Source organism: Rhineura floridana, chromosome 2 (genome assembly GCF_030035675.1).
Source record: "Rhineura floridana isolate rRhiFlo1 chromosome 2, rRhiFlo1.hap2, whole genome shotgun sequence".
NCBI lineage: Eukaryota > Metazoa > Chordata > Lepidosauria > Squamata > Rhineuridae > Rhineura > Rhineura floridana.
The window spans coordinates 155,906,258-155,924,201 of NC_084481.1; the positions used below are offsets into that span (position 1 = coordinate 155,906,258).

Sequence of the window (17,944 nt, forward strand, 5' to 3'; positions counted from 1 at the left end):
GAGCCATTTTAGATTGCTCTCTCCTTCAAAGTCTAGTTAGAAAGTTAATCTTGGTATAATATAATATTAAGATGTTAAGAAATAAAATTTTCTGTGGCATGTAGGAAATGACCTCTTCTTTAGGGATGCTACAGACCTCTCAGTTCCTCTGCTGCATTTGAGACTTTTAACTTTATGGATCTCACTAGCATTTTTGAAAAATGGCAATCTTTTGTAAGCCACCTTGAGGATCATTTAATTGAAAGGCAGGCAAAGTATACATTTTCAAAACAAATTAATATTAAAGTTTTGTTTAGAATTTGGTGAAAGGTGTGTTGGCACACTTATCTTCCTGCTGCCTCTGATGATGGTTGTGGGATTGGCACTAGCAATGATAAACTTCTCTATCCACCAGGACCTAGCCTAAAGCCAGGACAGTTCATCAGTCTGCCTTTGCTCAATAAGATAACACTTGCACCATGCAAACTATTTTGGCATAATTAATTTGAATAGCCGTGTGTAGCTGGATATCAGGGAAACCGCTAATAATCAAAGATGATTCAAGCTTCTAATTTACCTTTGAGCATCTGTCAATTAGTCTTACATGTAAACATGGGCACTCTGGGCTGGCAGTTGACTCTGAAACAATTGAAATCTAGTACATTTTCAGATATTGTCTATGTGTGTTGTGATGGGAGTAGCAAGTCCAAGTGGAGTTAAGTCCTTAGGTGCAATGCATATATGAACAAGATACTAAGGAAGAGGAAGTTTATCAGACCTATGTATGACCGAAGTGCCCCTGTTGTGATAACTCTGATATCCTGCTCAGCACTGGCTCCAGGTCTTGGGGCCCCTATCCTCAGTGCCTACCCCCATCCCAAGTATTCCACTATCACTGCTCCCACTGTCCTATCAATGGCCTTCTTCCTCAGGGTTCAATAGATATGTCTCAAGAGGCAGAAGGAAAAACAAGCAAAGCCATTGATTCTCCTTCTTCCTGTTATTGCTGGCTTGTTCAGAGAGGTCAAGTGAAGATGGAAGGAGAGGAGGAGGAGCAGGCAGGCCAGGAGGCTCCAGGGTCGGGCAGTGGGCCTCCTGCTGAGATGTGGGGCCTAGCAAGTACTGGACAATGGCAACTCCTGTTCCTGCTGCAGCTTTCAAACTATGTTTGATGGGTTTCTTGTGCCTGTGACAAGCATGTGTGTATGTGTCTGGGACTCAGCATTATAAACTGTAAATCCACAGCTTTGGCAAAGATTGTTCGTAGGAAGGAGATTTGCACTACAATGAATGTGGCTTCTTTAAACAGACTAGGATTATAGCCAAAGAGAAAGTATACTTTACATATCACCTTCCACTGTAAGGTCTAAAAAATGTTAACACATAGGAAGAAAATATTACTCACTACTGTCTCATGAATATTTTTCATCTCCATTGGTTTTGTTTATGTAAAAATCCCCCCTTTTACCACCCTTTATTTTTGCTGCTGGCAGAAAACCAAGAATGTCAACCCTGGAGCCTCTTAGGAACTCAAGGATTCCAGAACTCAAAGAGCTGGTTAGGATTCTTTTTTATGACTTTCCTGCAGAAGTGATATAAAAGAAAAAAGAGTCTGGGAATTGTAGTTCTGTGTGGGATCTACTAGCAACTCGCACTACCCTTAATAAACTACAGTTCCTAGGATTCTTTGGAGGAAGCCATGTCAGCTAAAGTGCTATAAGAGTGGTTTAAATGTATGGTGTGAATTCAAGTAATGACTAGGTACCAATTACCTTCTGAATGTGCCACAGCTGGGATAGTGCAGTAGCCTCCTGATAAAGGCAAAGGTGGTTTAGGCTGCAATCCTATACATATTGACCTGAGACTGGGTAACCCAGATTAAGCACAGAAGGATTTATGGGCAAGTAAATATGCATAGGATTGTGGTGTCAAGTGATTTGTCAGTGGTGCAATTAAGTACTTTTGGACTCTGGGCTTAATTTATTTATTTATTATTTATTTATTTAATTAAGCTTATATACCGCCCGACTAGCAACAGCTCTCTGGGCGGTGAACATTAAAAATACAATAAAAATAACACAATACAGTATATCACAATACAAAACTGTACAAAAAACTGTACAGTCTAAAATCAAAATATAATAATTTAGAATTAACAGGAATTAATGGTTTTACAAGACTTCCATTCTTTAGATGGAAATGTGTAAGACTTTACTTTCTTCAAAATGTGGTAAACTAGTCCTGCTGCATTTGGGCTTCTTGCTACATTTGGGCTTCTTGCTGCCCATTCTGCTTTGTGGGGGCCTGGACGCCTGCCCCAAAGATCCTGCCCTGATGGCATCACAAGCTGGGGTTACTTCAATCATCTCTTCCCCCAGCTTTCCGGTCAGGCTGCTTGTCTTCAATCAGTACAACCAAGTCTGTACATACTGAGGCCACACTCAGTGACATTATTTATGTTCAAATGATAACATTTCTGTATTCTTAGAAATTCTGTGTCCATCATTATCCCACTTGGGAAAGGCCGCCCTCCTGAGTGGAGCTCTGAGTCTTTGTTTCTCTGAGGGAAGTCATGGGCAGCTGCTGATCTGCTTGTGTTCAAGAGAACAGGATGACATAAATCTACCACATAATTTGAACTAAATAACCACATTTCTGCAGGGCTGGCCCAAGACATTGTGCTACCTGAAGCAAAGGGCAAGATGACAGCCCTAATCCCCATTCTACCAACAGAAGCTGACTAGATTTGGCAGTTGAATCTGAGGGTCTTCCTGGTATAGTTCCTGCTGCACCACCCCCATTTTTTGGCATGCTGCCACAGACCATAATCGTTATTCAGCTAGTATTCCAGAATAATGTACTAACCCCCCTACTTTTTCTTCTCCCACAAAATAATCTGACTTTTGTGGAAGATCTGGAATGGATCCTCAATATTTTCATTTGGCATGTGTACAAGCGGTGTCCCGGTTTCTGTGTGGAGGGGGTAAGGGCTGGTGGGCATAGTTTTGGAGACATCTGTTTTATGCCACTTCCCTCTGACCAGTGCCAGCTGTCACCGGTGCCAGATGCGAGCTCCGTTCAGAGGACAGATATGGGAGATAGCAGAGGGAGATAGCGGAACAAGCCATAGTAGTGGGGTTTCATAGGTCCTCTCGTCTAACTTCTTCTAATCCCCTATACCCCCACAAGATTAGAATTTCATAATATTTGGCCATTATATACAAAAGGAAAAAAGTGAAAGGGCTATCCCCATGTGCAGGGCTGGTTCTAAACGGCGGCCAGGTTGGGCACTGGCCCGAGGGCCCTGGAGCTACAGGAGCCCCTGAGGGGCCCTCCACTCCCCTTCCGCGATCCACCCCCCCCATGCCCCTCACTTACCTGTCAGCCAGCTTTTTAGCATTGCCCTCAATGAAGATGGCGGCTGCAGCTTCCCTAAGGTACTGAAGCCGCTGCTGCCATCTTAGTTGATGGCAGAGATGTGCGTGTGTAGCACGCACGTGTGCCATCAACAAAGATGGCGGTGGAGGCTTCATTCCCCTTAGGGAAACCGCGGCCACCATCTTCATTAAGGGCAATGGTAAAGACTAGACAGGTAGGGGGGACATGGGGTGTGTGTGGGGGTGCCGCACGTTCGTGCATGTGCACACACGTGCACACCCACCCACCGGGGGGCCAGGGCAAGCTGATGCCCAAGGGACTTTTGTGGAAGATCTGGAATGGATCCTCAATATTTTCATTTGGCATGTGTACAAGCGGTGTCCCGGTTTCTGTGTGGAGGGGGTAAGGGCTGGTGGGCATAGTTTTGGAGACATCTGTTTTATGCCACTTCCCTCTGACCAGTGCCAGCTGTCACCGGCACTCCATGCCTGGAGCCAGCCCTGCCCATGTGCATACTCATAATTGTGACATTTACTGGCTGAAGGAACATGAGGGTGCGTAAAGGATGTGACTACAGCCATGGAACTTTTCCCAAGTTGGGCACAATCCACCATTAGTGTAGAAAGGAAAACTCTATGCTTGCTCCCTAATAACAGTAACACATGAGCTTACCTGGGAGACCAGGATTCAAATCTCTACTCAGCCCTGAAGCGCACTGGGTGACCTTGGGCCAGTCAGTGTCTCTCAGCCTAACCTACCTCACAGGGTTGCTGTCAGGATAAAACAGGGAGAGGAGGACCATGTACACCACCTTGAGCTCCTTGGAGGAAAGGTGGGATATAAAGGCAAGAAATAAATAATGTGACCAAAGGTGCAGACAATCAGCTATAAATTCACTCTTTAAAACATTGAATCAAACAGCAACTACATTGCTATAAATGGTAAGAGCAGAAAGGCTCTTACTTGAACACTGGCAATGGGACAGTGTCCTCCACAACACCTGAGGGCAGCAGGCTAGCTTAGGGCAGGCTGAAGTGATACATACATCTGTCTCCTCCTAACACCTCTCTGCTGCTCTCAGCCTCTGTCGCCTCAGGTGGCTGCCTCATTCTACTTAATAATAGGGATGGCCATAAGGATTTTTACCTTTTAAATGTCATTTTCCTTGGTATATTGGCCCAAGGTCACCCAGTGAGCTTCATGGCTGTGTGGGGATTTGAACCCTGGTCTCCCAGGTCATACTCCAACACACTAAGAAAAAGGTCACATGTTAAGTCTCTATGAACTTGTGATTTGGCAGCCCCAGCTGTAGACTGTAAGTGACATGTGTAGTGCTGAGCAATCCACAGGACTGGAAAATATCATTCAGGACCAAACTGTATGGGATTGCACTTCATGGTCCATAACCTCCAACTCTATCTTTTTAACAGGAACAGTACCTATTTTCTATATAAGTGATGTTTGCTTAATTTGAACTTAACACAAGATTTTAGTGTGAAGTCCCCAAGAATCTGTTTCTGAGGCTTGGGAAACTTTCAGATACAGAGTGGGTCTGGTCACAGAAGATGCCTTACACTCAATTTGGGGTGATTTCCTTCTCCTCCAAGAGTTGCTACACCACATCCCACACTTTTGCCAAGAGTATCTTGACCCTATCTGAGATATCAAAATATGAAAATATGCTCATTAGGTTGTAAGGAACTGCACATTTCAAAGCTAATTTTGAAAGGATATTCCACTAGTGCCTTACGCTCCACTTCATTGCAAAGAAGTGGTGCTCTCATTTGATATGGTTTGCACCACTACACTATGAAAACCTTGTTCATGTACGTAAAAGAAAAGTATCTACTTATTTCTGCCAGGGCTGTGTCACAGTCTCAGGGGTGCAATGAAATTTAACTATGCTTTGGCATAACGCCTGAATTGACAATCCTTGGTTTATGATCGGTCAGGGAACACAATAGTCACAGTCTGAAGTGGGTTAGCTGATCATGGTTTGTCTATCTGTGGTGTAGGGTGTCTGTACTGATGGGCCATAGTTCCAGCTAGCACACCATGTAGAGGGAATGAATTTATGAAGCTGAGTGCTGAGGATAAAAAATGAAACAAAACAAGCAGCTGTAAAAACATGGCTTGCCTTTTGTACCTTTGGAAGGTTAAATCATGGTTTGGGCTATAAACTATGGTTAGTGCAAACTGTGGTTTGACATGATGTCAGAACTGAGTCATTATAGGAGTCAAGTTATTGGATCTGTGCAGGGCTGGCTACCATTAGGCAAAGTGAAATGGCCACCTCAGGCTCCCAGTGCTGGGGGGGGGGGGGCTCGCGAAAGCGTTAGTTCCCTCTGAGCCCTCCAGCCTTTCTTTTCCATTGGAAGACAAAGCCACATAGGCTGACTTGTCCGCCCCATTGTTGCTAGTGTTGAGGCAACAAGATTCCGCAGCCATTCCAGTTGGCTTCTATACATCCTGTCCTTTGCCTAAAGCAGCAAAATTATCTTGCACCGGCTCTGGGTCCCCAAAATACTGAGCATGTGAACATGTTTTCATTCAGTGTGCATATGTTCTCAAAAATACACATTTGTCTATCTCACCATATGTACATACTAAAAACCATGTGTGAGGTAGTCTCCAGATGATGGAAGGCATGGAAGTGCAGGAGTTAAATATTTATGGGCTAAGAACAAAGAGTGTTAGAGGGCAGGGGGCTAGAAATGTGGCAAGAGGCTTACAGTCATAAGGAGGATCAGATTGGAGGAGTGTTAACCAGGTTGTAAGACCAAAGTATGCTTAGCAGCTACCCATATGCCGCCTGTCTCTTGTTAACACTGTCAGACTGTCAGTTTCATGAGCACTAAAATTCACTTTTTTTTTAAAGAGTGCAAAAAACGGATGGAGGCATGCAGCTTCTTTCCTGGAGTGTAAAAGAAACCTCAGCCATGAAGCTAGAGTGTGTGTGTGTGTTGGGGGGGGGTTCATTTCTTATTGAAAACAGAGAAAGGAAAATGCAGATGTCACAGCTGGAACTGGAGATTTATCTTGGCAGGCAGAGAAGGAAAAATACTTTTTAAAAAAAAAGTAAAAGAGAAAACTTAGAAGAATCCCCTCCCGGTTTGGCACAGTTGGCCAGCATAAGGAGAACCTCTGACTTCCAAGCAGCCTCAGTCTTCTGAATTTGGGCTTTAGTCCAGTAGTGTTGGCCTTTTGCTGGCTTCTTTTTGGAGTGAGTTTTGGTGTAGAGAGGTCAGGACTGGGAGAACTTGTTTGAATCTGGATGGGGGGGAGGGCTCTTCCCTGAAATTAAAGAAAGGTAAAAAGAGGGCACAACCCAGTGGCAAAGAAATTGAGAGTTCATGCTTGTATAACTTCAACTAAGCCCAGGAGTATTCAATATGGTACCTTCCAGATGTTGCTGGACTCCAACTCCCATCAGCCCCAGCCAGCGTGGGCAGAAAGCAGCAAAGGAGGGCTGGGCCAAGATGTTTTGCCCCCCCCTTCCCCAATTCCATGGGCAGAAACTGACTGGGCTGACAGTTGAAACTTACTTCACTAACAATGGGTTATTAGTATCCTCCTCTGCATTTGAGGGCAGCAGGCTAGTTTAGCTAGTGCATGACAGGCAGTGTTGTGCTCACGTGGCTCTGATCTCATACAGAGACAAATGGCCAGGGGACTCATTAGGAACATTTTGTTCATTCTCTCTCTCTCTCTCTCTCTCTCTCTCTCTCTGTGTGTGTGTGTGTGTGTGTGCGTGCGTGTGCATGTGCACTACTGCTTCTGTCCCCAGCATCTGCCGCCTAAGGTGAGTGCCTCACACTGTGTAATGGTAAGGCTGGCCCTGCAAAGGAGATCCTCACAGGCTTTGGTGGAGATCCTCACAGGCTTTGGTGGTGTCATTCAGGCAGCCTTTACTGTGGGGTTGTGATGATGAGAACATGTGGTGGAAATATGTTTGGAAGACTCAGCCTATCATGGATCTGTCAGTGGGAAAGGGCTGGTACTGCAGCCAATGACTGACAGCCTCCCATGCTGGCTTCAGGAATGGAACAGCTTAAGCATGAGCAGATTTTCCTATGGAGTTAAAAGAGTGACTTGTATGGAGACCGGTGCCCCAACATATGAGATCAATAGGTATACCTCCTCCTATCTCCAAGTGCATGGGAAAGAGCTGAGGGAAAAGAGCAGCCAGAAACTTGGGCTTGGATCAGGAAATCAGCACAACCCCACAACGGGGCTGGATGAACCTTGGCTGCCCCTATCCTGACTGCTCATTGGTAATGCTGCTTTGGAAACACAAATTTTGCTATTTCTTGGATGTGAAATATGAGGGGTGGGCGGAGGGCAAGGGTGGGGGGAGAGAGAGAGAGAAAAAAAACAAACACAAGGGTGAAAGAGAGAAGGAGATAACAGAACACTGTATATGGACTCTGGTTTCAACTTTAGGCCCCATTTGGAAGCAGGTTTCCCTACAAAATGATGTTGGTCACATTCCCTATTGGCTTGCCCCAAACTGGTGACTGTTTATCTGTAAGGCAAGTTCACAAAAGCCCCAGTGAGGTTAGTTCTTACTGGAAAAGCCCTCTTCAGTAGCTTTTCAATCACTCAGTGAACAGTTTGTAAGGGTGTTTATATGGTTTTGAGAAAAAGCTAGAAGATACTGTTCTGGATTTGGAGAAGGTTGAAGATTTTTGGCCTGCTTCCGTCTTCTGTCTTTACTTAACCCTCCATTGTCACCAAGAGCCTCATGAGAGTCTGCCTTAAGCCTTCTTCCTAATTATATTCATTTCCCCGTGGTTTTCCTTAGTTCAGAAGAGAACTATCAAAAATCTTCAAGCAGGGATGTGGAACATGTGGCCCTCCAGATGTTGATGGACTCCAGTTTCCATCTATGATCGGGGAGTTTGAGTGCCTTCCCTTAAAAAGAAAAGGCTAAATTGTTTGGACATTTTAATTTAGAACAATTGGGGACTGCCTGGTTGGTGTTGATCCATGACAGGGCCTTTTAAGTGGCAGTTCCCCATTAGTGGAATATGCTTCCTGGTGCGGTGAATCTGACTCCTTCATTACTGAGTTTCAAGAGGAATTAAAAAACATTCCTGTTTACTCAGCCATTTGATAGCTGAAAGATATTGAAATCATAATTATAGAATGTTTTTAAATGTTTTTAGTTAGCTTGTTGTTGTTTTTTAATATTATTGATATGTTTGCTGCCCTGGGATCCTTTGGAAGGAAGGTTAAGATATAAATTGAATAAATGAATAAAATAATAGTAATAGGAGCAATCCAACACACACATACCCCAATCTGATGTGATGGCTGGTTTTTGATGAGGCTGATGTTTGCCTCTGCCCAACTCTCTGCCTAGCTGTTTGGGGCTCCGCTAGCGAGGTGTGTGTGTACATGCTCTGCAACTGCACTCTCTGCTGCCGGTGGTATGTTTGGACTACACCCTAAGGGAGGACATGATAGAGATTTAGAACATTTTGTATAGTGCAAGGATATATTCTACTTCTCACAGTACTACAATTTGATGTGATTCAGTGAAAATGATCAGGACAAAATTCAGAACAGACTAAAAAAAAGACTTCACACAACAGATAATTAATTTATGGAAATCAGTGTCACAAGATGTGGGGACAGCCACTAGCTTGGATGGCTTTAAAAGGGGGTCATTGACAGGTCATGGTGTTTTTGTATGAATGTGCAATCTCCATCCACCAGAGATAACAACCTTGACAGAAGGGCAAGTCAAGAGCCTCTGATCTTGTCAGGAGGCATTGCTGACTACCTTTCAACTCTCTTCAACCCTTGATTCACCCCTGAATATATAAACTATGATTCACCCCCTGAATCTGTTGCCTTGCCTTGAAATTAAATAGCATTTTCCAAACCTGGAGTGTTCTAGGAGGGCTTTCTTCTTTAGGGGTGTCTGCTCCTCATGCAATCTTTGGTAATAACCATAATTATCCCTAATCTCAGTGCATAAACTACTTTAAGTGCAGAAAGCACTTACCTCTGAAAAACCCATTCTGAGAAAGTGCTGTGGTTAGTGCTAATCTGGTAAATGAGTACTTGTCCAGAGATAAAAGGGACAGGCACTGATTGGGAAAGCATTTGCACTTGCGAAAGGATCAAGAAAATATGCCAATGGGGGAAAGAGAGGGAAGGTGCCTTGTAGGCCATCCATTCTTGTGCTCCATATGCATGAAATGCCAAGCTACAGCATTCATAACCCGTGGCTGCCCAGCCTCTGCTTAAAGATCTCCAGCAAGGGAGAGCCCTCCTCTCTACAGGCCCAGTGCCAGAGGGCGGCCAGGTTGGGCCCTGGCCTAGGGTCCCTCCTTAGGGTAACAGGATGGTGCTCCCATTCCACGATTTGCGACAGTGTTGGGTCCTGCAACATACTGCTGCTGCAGATCGCAGAGAGGAAACTCCCAGGCATCCCCCTATCCAAACAGCTCAGGTTTTGAGATGCCCACCCACATGCCCCATCTACTTCTCCGTCAGGGTGAACACTTGTGCACTATGCGTGCATGCCTACCATCACCCAAGATGGTGGGGGGCGGGCTTGCCTAAGGATTTGACATCCCCACCACTGTCTTGGTTGATGGCAGGCATGCGCGCTATATGCACATGTCTTTCAGACAACACAAAAGGTAGGTGGGATGTGCAGGCAGGCAGGCATATTACCCCTGTGCCACCTGTATCAGGAGGGGGTGTTGGGCTAAAACACTGCAGGTCCAGGGCAGGCTGGTGCCCAAGGGCCCCGTCATGCCTGGCACCAGCCCTGCCTCTCTGGGTTCTTGGTTCCACTGCCAAACTGCTCTTACTGTTGAGAAGGTTATCCTAATGTTCAGCTGAAATCTACCCTCCTATAACTAAAGTCCCATTAGATCTAGTTCGACCCAATGGGGCAGCAGAAAACAAGTCTTTGCCTTCTTCTGTGTGACAGCCCTTCAAGAAGATGCAGATCTGATATGATTACTTGCTAGTTTTAAGCATCCTGCAGATGGTCACCAGCACCCCCCCCTCAACTCTTCTCTAACACCAGTATTTATCTTAGGGTCACCACTGGAGATGGCACCATGATAGATTAAAGTGGTCATTGGTGTCTAGTTCAACAAGACTTTTAGATCTGTTGGCCCTGTTGGGGTGGAGGGTGCAAAGCACTGCACCATTTCAGGCAGCAAAATGTCTTGGGCCTGTACCACTTAGGCTTATTTCTCATTGAAGTGGTAAATCTTTGTCTGGGCTATAACACTTCAGACTAGAGGTGCATATTCACACGATGGAACACTCTCCATATAATAAAATACCCTTCTCATAGAAAGCTATCATATCAGGGAAAAGGCTTCGTTGGAACCCTTCCCCTAACATATTAGCTTTCTATGCTGAAAATCATTCCATCATGTAAGACTCCATCTGTCATCTGAAGTGGTGAGAACTAGGCCTATGTCATTCTGCCATACAACTTAAAAGCAAAGCATATGGGACTGAGCAAGTTTTGTCCAATGGCAGAACAATGAGTGTGTGTGTGGAGGGAGTTAATGTCTGAAAGTGATGCAGTATATAACTCTGGGTTTTGTGGTCCCGTGCCATGGCAATTAAAATATTATTAATAATCATTATTATTATTATTTATTAAATTTTTATCCCGCCCTCTCCCCTAGAAGGAGAAAAGGGTAGTAAATAAGGGACAAAACACTAAAAAAAAATCCTAAAACATCTTAAAAATAAAACATTTTAAAATCATCTTTAAAAAAAACTTTAAAAACATCTTAAAAAGCAATTGCAAAACAGATGCAGACTGAGGTAAAGTCTCTACTTAACAGGCTTGTTGAAGGAGGAAGGTCTTCAGTAGATGCTAAAAAGATAACAGAGATGGCACCTGGTTTAAAAACATTTTTCAAAAATACTGGTTTCAAAACCTTTTCTTATGTAATCCCCATTGTTACAGAAACGCAAAATGAGGGTCCTCCCAGATTTAGCTAGGTACACCATGAAAAGAACTCTCCTTCATTACCAGATTCAGGCAATGCAATGTTCCCTTGTGTGCCTTTTCACCAAGTAAAGATGAAGAATGCTCAGGCAGATTGGCCCCTATTAGTTCACAGTCCAGTTGCCCCCCCTTTCAGGAGAGAGCAGGCAACAGTTGAAGCTTGTTCCAATCCTCATTCTGCTTTGCTTCTGCTGGTCAATCTCTTGAGCTCTTGGTCTGGCTGAATAGAAAGATGGCAAATTTTAATGTTTATATAACAGGGGTGGCTAACTTTAACCTCCAGATATTACTGGACTTCAACTCCCATCAGCCCTAGCCAGCATGGCAAAATGTCAGGGATGATGGGAGCTGAAGTTCAACAACATTTAGAAAGCCACAGGTTCCCCATCCCTTATGTAAAGGGTTGCCAACACATCCAAATCTTTTTCTCCCTTTTAGGAAGTAATGGCTTACTCAGAAGACTTTTAGGACATCATTTATGTATACTACAATGAATTAACCTGTGTGTCTGTGTGTGTGTGTGTGTGTGTGCATGTGCGTGCGCGCGTGGGGGTCACATTGTTGTAATAACTCAACATGCCCAGATTGTCTTGTATTGGCAAGATATGTGTTTGTAATATCTTCTCGGCATGCCAACTAGGACAATGACAAAGACAAAGAGGAGGTGACCAAGTTGGTAGGACTGATGGGTAGCCATAGTATAACTTAATGGAACTTCCATGTTCAGAGGCAGTATATCTCTCAATACTATATCTCAGTATATGAGTCCATTGAATCCAACCCCCTGTTTAGTGCAGGAATGCAAGTTAAACAGTACCCGACAGATGGCTGTCCAGTTGCCTGTTGGAGACAAACTTTGGAAAGTCCATTGCTTCTCTGCCTTCCTTCCTTGCAAGCATCCAAGTGGCAAGTTAATTCAAGATCTTACGAATTGTTTGTTTTCACCTTGTGGTTTCTTTTGGGATGTATGTTCCTCTGTATTAACTACCCTACCTGCTGTGATTGTCATGTATAGAACTTTTGTGTGCATTTTGAAAAGTTTCACCAGTGCTTATAACTGGGTTGGGGTTGTGTGCACATATAATTCCCAGTGGCAGCTTCTTTTATGTCACTGATGGCTGATGGTATACCTAACTATAGCCCTCTTCCAACTGCGCTTCAGATCTCTCTGCCCTGTTAATAACAAGGCCTGATGGCTAACAAAAGAGACCTGCTATCTGCTCCTTTAACCAGTCTCTTGGCAGCCTTCTCATTGCCTGGCTTCTATTTACATAATGATATTGAGTTAGAGTAAAACAAACATACACCTTTCAGTTGAAACAGGAACTTACATTGTAGTATCCGGGGTGGCCAGGTCAACTCCTCCTTCAGTCTTTTTGCTAGCAGGGCCTGCTCGATGGATTTTGTCACTGAAGAGGAGGCCAAACAATTGCCCCACCTCCTCCGTCTACAAAGAGGAAGTGTGCCTCAGTATGGAGTTTTAAAAGCATGCATTGCACACTCCAAAGCACATCCTTTCTTGCTGATGTTTTGTGTAGAGTACCATATTAAATACTTGTTTATATCATTCCCCTTAAAATACTATCTTTCAGCAATAAATTGATGCTTTGCAGCAGAATTTTAACCCAACCAGAAACTCAGTGTTATAAAGAGTCTGAGCATGTGTGAGCATGCACACACACAGAGGTAATTGTGCTTTCATTTCATCTGTGTGTAATCAAGAACCAATAATAATTTAATAATTTTACACTGAAGCTGAATGTAAGCTTCAGGACAGACAGAAGGATGTACTTCTTCATGTAGCACATATAGAATTTGCTCCCACAGAAGGCAGTGATGGCCACTAGCTTGGATGGATTTAATAGACAAATACATGGAGGATGAGGATACCAGTGGCTACTAGTCATGATGCCTATGCTCTGCCTCCACAGTTGGAGGCAGTGTGCTTCTGAATACCAGTTGCTGGAAAAAGCAGGAGGGGAGAATGCTCTTGTATGCAGGTCCTGCTTGCGGGCTTCCCATAGGCATCTGGTTGCATCTGGCTGGCTACCATGTGTGAACAGGATGCTGGACTAGATGGGCCACTGGCCTGATCCAGCAGGCTGTTCTTGCGTTCCTACAATCAACTCAACTCAATATTCAAAAACCTGGCCTCACCTGTAAGTTACCCAGTGTCATTCCATCTTAATATTTCCTAAATATTTCCAAACAATAGCACCAAATACAACAAGGTACACCATATTGTCCAAGATTATAAATGCAATGGTTAATAGAAAAGCCTGCTGGATCAGGCCAACCATGCATGTATAGGATGGTCTGCAACCTTACATGTGGGCGACTACCACTCATCTTTTTGGCTACAAAAGCTTCCCTTCCTGAAGTTCATAGGAATGGGAGAGGGAGGGACAGCACCAAATGAAGAAAAGAAAGGGGAGGACCCCTTAAAAGTCTAAGTAGACAATACTGAATATTAAAAACTTTCCTGCAACTCTGCTTCAGTACTTGCACAAGCCATGTTTAGGCATGATAAATGTTGAACAATGAAGAAGAGGAAGGGCCACATGCACTGGGCCCACCCTCTCCACTTCAGCCTTCCCTGGTCGACCAGAAAGGTCTGATGTGGAATTGCAGTATGTTTAGCTGAAGGCACAACTTACACGCCTCTCTGCAATCTGGAATCCTCCATACCTTCTATGTACCTGAGTATTTGTAATGCCTGAAGAGGACCAAAGGGAAGCCGAAATGGCGTGGAAGACAGTTTTGGGTTTTTCTTTGAAAAAACAATCCCATTCCATCTGCTCATTTTCTATCAGTGGCTGGCTTTGATTTCCAGCCAAAAATACTCTGTCTCTAAAAACACACTGCAGGTCACAGTAAAGATCATTCTAATTAAATTGCCCCCTCATACTGCCTCCCCATGGCTGGGGGTTGGTGCTGGCAAGAGTCTAACACCAAGGGGGACTGCATCTTCCTTTACAGAAGCAGAAATGTTAGGCTGTGAACACGCTAGTTGCCTACAGCAAAGGCTTTCCGTTGGCCACACCTGGAGGGGGAACGGGTTGATCTGCCGATCAGTTGTAAAATCTCTGAAAAAACCCGCACTTGAGCTGATCCCACCAGGTTTTACAGTAAAACACGGCAGGGTTTGACTAGCATCACGTGCCCCCGTTTTCAGAAGAGAGAGATTTTTGTGCTGGAGTGGTCTCCAATGGCAGCAGTTTCTTCCACGTGATGGATAGAAAGGGCAGCTGCTTCCTGCCACACTGTGGTGCTTGTTCCTGGCTGCGTCAGTGTCACAGGCTTGCAAGAGTCCGGCGTTCCACCCCAGAAGTGAGTGTTTCTATCCTTAGATAGGGGCATTTCCGATCCATCTATATAAGGTAGCCAAAGGAAAAAAGGCACATAAACCTTCATGCAGTATGGCATGGAAATGGAAGCTATCTTTGTGTAGGGAAAATGTAATGGGTTAAGTATTCCTGCAATCTTTTCCCCCTTTCTAGTTTCTATGAGGGTAACTTCTTGATCACTGTTTGATGAATCCTTTTGTCCTCTGCCAGCAAACAATAATGGGCCATATGGAAAGGTCTGGGGTTTTATATATATATAAAATCAGAAGCTGGATAATTGGAAATGCTGCTTTGATTTATTGGATGTTAGTGGTATAATCATATTAATGTTACGAGGTCATATTTAAACTTTCTCAGCGAGTCAAATATTCACAGTCATCATGTGACTTTATAGTATATTCCTAGAACCCTCAAAAGATGGCTGGAGTCCTTGAGGACATTAAAATGTCACAGCCTTTTCCTTTTATTTTGATTAAATTCATTCTTTTAAAAATGGGCAGAAACATTTGGCCTTGTAAACCCAGAGACGACAAGAGTGTGTATTGCTGTTTGAGGAGCATATGGGAGTGCATATTATCGCAGTGGAAGTTATCTGCAGAGCACAAGATTTGTTGATGCTTCCCTTTAATTTTGCATTTTTTCTGGGTTGTTTTTCATCTTAACTGTTGATGGATGAATTTTAGACATCTGTGACAAGATTGCACCATTCAGGGGCGGTTCTAAAGGGCAGCCAAGTGGGGCCCTGGCCAAGAGCCCCTGGGGCTGCAGGGGCCCCTTTGCTCCCCTTCCATTATCCGCGGCAGGATTGCTGCCACGGATCGCAAGGCAGGAGCTTCCGCCTGCCCACCATTCCCTCGCCCCACCTACCTGTCTCCTGCCTTTTAGCATTGCCCTTGATGAAGGTGGCAGCTGAGGTTTCCCTAAGGTGCTGAAACCCGTCTCCATCTTGGTTGATGCTAGAGATGCACAAGTGTAGCATGCACGCGTGCCGTCAACCAAGATGGTGGCGCAGGCTTCTTCCCCTTAGGGAAACCATGGCCGCCATCTTGATTAATGGCAATGCTAAAAGACAGGAGACAGGTAGGTGGGGGGTGCGTGCACACACACACACATGCTGGGGCCCAGGGCAAGCTGATGCCCAAGGGCCCCGGCACCATTGCACACACCTCAAATGTTTGTCACGATGAAAAGTGCATAAGATATGTGATGACAACAGGAATCTCCACAGGTCCTGGCCAGGTGGGCAGACTGCCAGACACATTGTGGGTTGGGTAATATGGGTTGACTACAGAGCTGTGTTTCTGTTCATTGGGGAGCAAGAGACACTGAAGCTGTGAAAAGACTTGGTAGAAACAGATTATGAACCACCACTGTAAGAGCTGAGAAGTATGATCTGGTGGGACTTTATACAGTGCCGGTGCCAGAGGGTGGCCAAGTTGGACCCTGGCCGAGGGCCCCGCAGTCCAGAGGGGGCCCTGAAAGCCCCCTCCTTAGGGTGGGAGGGTGATGTTCCATTCCATGATCTGCAGCAGCGATGGGTCCTGAAACCCGACCCTGCCACGGATTGCGAAGAGGGAGCTCTCAGGCAACCCCCAATACAGACAGTATGGACTTCAATAAGCCCGCCCACATGACCCACCTGCCTCTCCCATCAGTGTGAATACTGTGTGCGCATGCTTGCTATCACCCAAGGTGGTGGCAGGGGCTTCCCTAAAGGGATGATACCACCACCATTTTGGTTGATGGCAGGCATGTGTGCTACACGTGCATGTCATTCACAAAACATGAGAGATAGGTGAGGCATATAGGTAAACTTATTAACCCTGTGCCATCTGTTGGGCTATGGTGTTGTGGGCCCGAGGCAGGCTGGTGGGAAGAGGAGGACCCCGACTTAGCACTACGTTGGATACAACCTTTAGTCCTCAGCTGATACAGGCAATTATGTTATGATTTGTTATCGCAGTTGTGTTTTTGTCTGTCCATGTATAAGTACAAGAATGGTATCCCAAAATGAACTCTGACTTTTATTGTTAAACCCCAGAGAGGCCACTGGTAGTGACCTGTTTTGTCACTCTGCCTACTACTTAGAGGACTGGTAATGAAAGGAGGTGTTATAGGGGGCAATCCTATGATCCCTAGAAGGACATTCCAGGAGTCATAGGATATCCAGGAGTCATAGGATATCCAATGGTCACTTTCACTGCATAAAAGAAAATATTACAAAGACTCTCTGATGGTTTCAAATGAGTCTGCCAATGATGGCAAATTCTGAAATGAACTAGGCCAGCCCCTTGAAACCACCCTCCAGAAGGTTACTAAGTCATTTGCTCTAGAGGCCTTAATTAGGGTTTGCCATATCCCTCTCTGGGCCTGCTTCTTTTTTTCCTTTCATTGGAGGCTTATATCTCCTCTTTAATATAAACCGTCCTGAAGGGAGAGTTGGCAGATTCAGTTCCCTATATGATCTATATTTCTCAATTAGGGTGTTTTTAATGGCAATACACTCATAGTCAAACCAATGTTTAGACTTAGAGGAAAGATGTCTGGCCACGATTTTATTTTTCAAGAAATTTTGTATGAACATAAACAATACCTGGTATGAATCTAAAACTGATCCAGGAGAGATCACTGATAGCATAGCATGATGGCAGGTGAGACTTTCTTCTGAATTCAGTAGTTCAGTAAGAGCTTTCCCTAGGTGACCATTGGATACTCAAAGCTCTTATTTCACCCTCTGAGTTTAGCATTGGTGCATAGTTTGCACAGGTAATCTGATTGCTAAGGTTTAGGAATAGCACCAAGGGTAGATGGTCACTCTTGATTCGTTTACTTATTGTATAGCTAGACACCAAGTTTAGCAAGTTATATGAGGCCATAACATAGTCGATTGTAGAGGCCCCCAAACCAGATACATATGTAAATTCGCCATTCATATCTTCCTCAACACTTCCATTCAGGATTCCTCAGCCAAGTCTGAATACCATTTGGGATAGACAAAGACCTGAAAAATTGCACCCCTTGTCTTTAGAGTATCTGGCTAGTAATATCTGAACCTCCTCCAATTCAGGATTAAAATTAATCTCTAATATTTTTATGTTTTACAAGGAAATCTTTGTTGTCTGCTTGCTTTTATTATGTACAAGAGTTATATTATTTTACTTTTTTTCTATTTTGCACTTGTTGTACAGTTCTGTATGGACTGGTCTTTGACCGTAATAAAATCAATCAATCTATCATTCAA

The 17,944-nt window shown here is 44.4% G+C and overlaps 1 protein-coding gene across 1 annotated transcript in view; it reads left to right on the plus strand.

The window, feature by feature from the left end:
* Positions 1-17,944, plus strand: part of CREB3L1 (cAMP responsive element binding protein 3 like 1) — a 119,089-nt gene that overhangs the window by 42,507 nt on the left and 58,638 nt on the right. The gene's annotated exons all lie outside the window — the stretch shown is intronic.